Here is a 5138-nt window from a genome sequence, read left to right as displayed (position 1 = left end):
GTCGAATTCATTGGTGGCACCGGGTTTGCTCAAACGCTCCAAATCGTGTATGAGTTCGACAACGCGAGCATTAACGACGATAACGTTGTAGTGCGATATACGTGAGGTTGCGCAGCAAATGTCAAGCAAAATAATATCAATTGTCACGTCCGTAGACGTGGCCATGGTGAGCCCCGGTTGACCCGATTTACATTTTTGTTTTTTTTCTCTATTTTTCTCTTGTTATCTTATTTTATTAGCATGTGTTGTCAGTAGTATCTCCCATTGTCAAGCATCCGCAAAGACGTTAAACTACGGTCCGAACCACTGTGTCATCACTTAAACTTAAGAAGTTACTACTTCGAGTCGCGTTTTTGTACCTACCAATTTTGCAAGTGTCGTTTTCACTGTTGTTTTGCATTCATTGTGTTCATATAACTGCTTTTAACGTNTACTACACGTTTTGTTAGCCTACGAGAAAAATTTAGCTGTTTTACCTTATGATAAAGTCTGATTGGTCGTCCTCCTAGTAACAAGCAATCTGATTGGTCAGTCGTTTTATCGTGGATTCCGACTCGCCAAATTCTTGTAAGTCATCTCCTGTAATTCTTTTCCTAAAAATCGACCGAGAAGTTGGTTAAAAACTCGTAAAATCATCTGATTGGTCAAGACAGTTTTCTGTCGCTTCTAAGTCTCTAGACTCCTACAAGTCGCAACAACTGTTGCCTTCTTCAAAATTTGTTCAGGAAGTCGGTCAAAATCAGTAAAAACATCTGATTAGCTGATTGCCTGGTGACAAACAACCTGATTGGCTGAAATGCAAAAACTTGCCGCATTAGTTGACAAAGCACGTAGCAACTACGCCAAGTTAGCCTTTTCTTGAAATTCACGTTTTAAATCATTGAAAAGGGTAAAAGAAATCTCATTGGTCAACCATTTCAGTAAAACGCGTTTGATTGATCAGTAATTTGTTACAGTAATTTGTAGTTTGTTACAATTTCTGGACTCTCTGGACGCCTGCAAGTAGGGTCTACTAACTCTTTCTCGTAAGTACGTTCAGGAACATGGTCAAAAGATCGAGAAACGATTTGATTGGTCACTAGCTATATCGCGTCTTTTAGCTCCTTAAACCTGTGTGAATACCACCCGGTAAGTCTCGTTCAAAAAAAATTACTTCAAAAACCCGGTTAGAAATCAAAAAGTGTTCTGATTGGTCAAAACTATCTTCCTTAAAAACACCGCCTTTAGGCTTTGCGCTTTTTGACCATAGCGTATAGACTTCAAGCAGATGCAAGTACGGTAAAATAAGCCGGAAGACACAAAGTTAAGAGGTAACTCATGCCGGTAACGGGTTCTATTTATAACTACCGTTCCTTTCAGTACCAGAGTTGGTAGTGTTACCGGTACCATCATTTTACCGTACTTAACATGTGCCACGGTCGGTAAATTAACATTTGCCAAAAACCAAGTTTCCGAATAATTTCACGAATAATCAACCCGCGTTAGTTATCATCATGTTTCTGTTACCGTTAGTCATAAGTTAAGTAACTCAGGTCAGAACCAGGCGGCAACCCGTAAGTTGCAAAAGTAGTATTTCAGAAACTAAAAGAGATAAAAAAAAACGGTTTGCACCATCGTCTTCAGCGTAAAAAACTGCAAAATACCAGTGTGTTTTGGAACGTTTAACTATTGTTGGTAACAAACGATTGTTTAAATAATTAAAATTATCAACTTTTTATTATGTGATATTTTGCATCTAAGTAATAAAATGAAAGATCAAAAAATCGTTTTTTGATAACTCTTATGGTTCGCGAGATATTTAAATTGTTTATTTTCACTCATCGCCATAATTTACAAACCAGTGGATGAAGGGCCTCTGTAAAATTAATTTTGCCCTAGCTGTCTTAGTTCTCGAGATATCCTAAATTTACAATATCGACTATGTGTCATTGAACACAGCATGTGTTAATAAACAAAATGTTTATGTTCGTCAAAATTTATCTTGACAAATTCCGGGACTTTTCGGAAACTTTTCAACTTCCCGGTGGTGGTTACTGCTGTTAGTATGATTCTTTATGTTATGAGTTAATTTTATTATTACCCCATGTCTTTATTAATTAATTCTACATTATTATAATAGTTTCTATAATTTACGTTTTTATAATTCTGACATAATAATTATATTCTGTTTTGTTATTGTAACCGCATATATATCTATCGATCTGTATAATAGTTAAACAATTAGCATTATTAGCGTTTTGTAAATTAGTTCAGTAGTCTTAAATGTACAATTAACCTTTTAATTAATATTTAGGTAATTTAGGCAAAACGTAAAACATTCTGTAATATTTGTGCGCGAAGTGTTCCCACGGCAAAGTTTGCTTGTGAGGGGCCAGGGTCACTGGCTTGGCCGGGCAAACGGCCCGAAGTAGAGATAAGGCACGCGCCGAGATAAGGGACGCGTAGGACCGCGGGCCGTTGGCGGCCACGGGACCGTTGACCAGGAGCCGGTGACCGCTGGACCCGTGGGACCGTGCAGCATCAGCGTATTTGGGACGCTATATAAACGGCCGGAGCGACCGGTCCGGATACACAGTCTGTCTCTGAGATTCATCCTGTTCAGTTCGCTTCGCGAAAACGTCAGTTCGGAATAATTCTTTTCAGTCGGGACTTAGAATATTTTAATTTTTTTCGTGTCGGGACTTAGAATATTTTAATTACTTCCAGTTAGAACGTAGAATCTTTTAATTTTTTCCAGTCAGGACTTAGAATATTTTAATTACTTCCAGTTAGAACTTAGAATCTTTTAATTTTTTCCAGTCAGGACTTAGAATATTTTAATTACTTCCAGTTAGGACTTATAATATTTTAATTTTTTTTTGTGTCGGTACTTAGAATATTTTAATTTTTTCGTGTCAGAACTTAGAATATTTTAATTTTTTTTGGGACTGAGAATATTTTAGACCTAGAATAGTTTTTTTTTGCGTCTACACTTAGGATAACTTTGCGTGCGCAGATCGAATCTGACTTTGAGTTTGTTAAATGGTGCTCGCGAAATTTAACGATATATCGACCGGTAGAAGAGTGGGAGAAGTGCCACTTTGCTTACATTGATTTTAGCGCGGAACACACCGACAATTTTTATACGCTCCAGGACCCCACGGTGTACATACTTGACGGTCTTTTGATTTAATCCAAAACAGAAGACCCTATCCTACCTCCCGGTCATATCTTCATCCTCCGCCCCGGTAAAGCCCCAGGGTTGACCAAAAAGGGAGGACGTACGTCCGGCAGGTGTAAACGGCCGCAAGACCGTGACCCGGTCTCTGGAACGTAACGCAATAAAAATAATTATTGGGATTGAACTTGGATAATGCGGAGCAATCATTACCAATGATCAACTTTATAATTTTATTGTAACAGAATTTGTAACAGGAACACGCATGTAGTATAATTTTTTTCATAATTATGCAAGTTAGAATTGGAAAAGTAGAATTTTCCTTGTGTTTTTAATGATTGAATCAGCAGACAAAGCTTACACTATTAAATAACATAAGAGAGAGATACTGACTATTACCCCCCTCTAGTATACTTCTTACTTTAAGAAGATTTATTAGCTTCGGTGTTAGAACTAGGTGAACAGTATATCTTCCTCTATTCTCAAATATATTCTACAAAAGTGCGGCAGTAAATTTAGCAATTTTTTCTCTACATATTGCAGAAAGTTTTGTAATTATAAGAGCTAGTTTTTTATGTCTACAATTATTAATATAACTTATAAAAATTTTTCCATAAATAAAACTCTTTTAATAGTCTGATTTATCTTAAGTACAGCTATTTTGCTTGTTTTATCACTACCTGTGCTAGCTGGTGCAATAACTATGCTTTCAAAAGATCAATACTTAAATACCTCTCATGAGGAGGAGATGCAATTATATACCAACACTTATTCTGATTTTTTGGACATCCAGAAGTTTATATTTTAATTCTACCAAAATTTGAAATAATCTCTCATATAATTATAAGTGAAAAAAGTAAAAAAGAAACATTCGAATCTTTAGGAATAATTTATGCAATAATAGCAAGTGGATTCCTAGGATTCATTGTAGAAGCCAATCATATATTTACAGTAGGAATAGATGTTGACGAGCTTATTTCACCTCAGCAACAATGATCATTGCTGTTTCCACAGAAAGTAAACTCTTTAGATAAATTACTACCTCGCACGGAAATGAAATAAATATAAACTCCACTCTTTTATGATCTTTGGGATTTGTATTTATATTTACCATAAGAAGGGTATCTGGTAGTATAATATTACATTTATCAATTGATATTGTATTACATGACACGTACTACGTTAGAACCTGTTTCCATTATGTCTTATCTCTAGGAATTGTATTCTCAATTATTGCAGGATTTATTCACTGATTCCCTCTTATTATTGGTTACGTTCTAGATGAGTTTTTATTAAATATTTAATTTTTAACAATATGTATTGGTGTCACCATAACCTTTTTCAACAGTTTTTAGGACTTAGAGAAATACCTCGCCGATACAGAGATTACCCTGACACATTTATTTTATGAAATATTATTTTATCAATAAATTCACTTATTTTAATTATAAGACTAATTTTACTTGCTTTCATTAGTTGCAAATCTTTAGCATAAAAAAAAAAATTATTTTTATATTGCACCAAAATTCGTCTATTGAATGAATACACTCTTATTCTTCTATATTTCATAGTTACAATAAAATTCTATCGACAAAGTAATTTAATATGGCAGACAAAGTGCCATTGTGTTAAATACCATATATGAAATCTAAATTTTTATTAAAAAGTAATACTTGAATCATAGGTCTTCAAAATTTTACTATTCCTATCTACGATATAATAATTGTTTTTCACGACTTCACAATAATAGTTTTAGATGATATTACAAAATTAATTGTTTTACTTATATCATCATTTTGATACAATAATTTTACTAATCAATTCTTTCTAGAAAGAAACATTATTAAAATCTTATAAACTATTGTTCCTATAATTACACTAATTTTTAGTGTTATTTCATTCATTAAAATTTTATATCTTACAAATGAAATATTAATAAGCAACATAACCAGTAAAGCCTTAAGTCAGCAATGATTGTGAT

General features: G+C 34.2%; 1 pseudogene; it reads left to right on the top strand.

The window, feature by feature from the left end:
- Positions 1–1956: 1956 nt before the first annotated feature.
- On the top strand, positions 1957–4410 carry LOC109863106 (annotated as a pseudogene).
- Positions 4411–5138: the final 728 nt, after the last annotated feature.

This window comes from Pseudomyrmex gracilis, unplaced genomic scaffold, assembly GCF_002006095.1.
Source record: "Pseudomyrmex gracilis isolate BER0280 unplaced genomic scaffold, ASM200609v1 scaffold_3207, whole genome shotgun sequence".
Taxonomy (NCBI): domain Eukaryota; kingdom Metazoa; phylum Arthropoda; class Insecta; order Hymenoptera; family Formicidae; genus Pseudomyrmex; species Pseudomyrmex gracilis.
The sequence above is the reverse complement of the archived record's forward strand: the minus strand, read 5'-3'. Positions and strand labels throughout refer to the sequence as shown.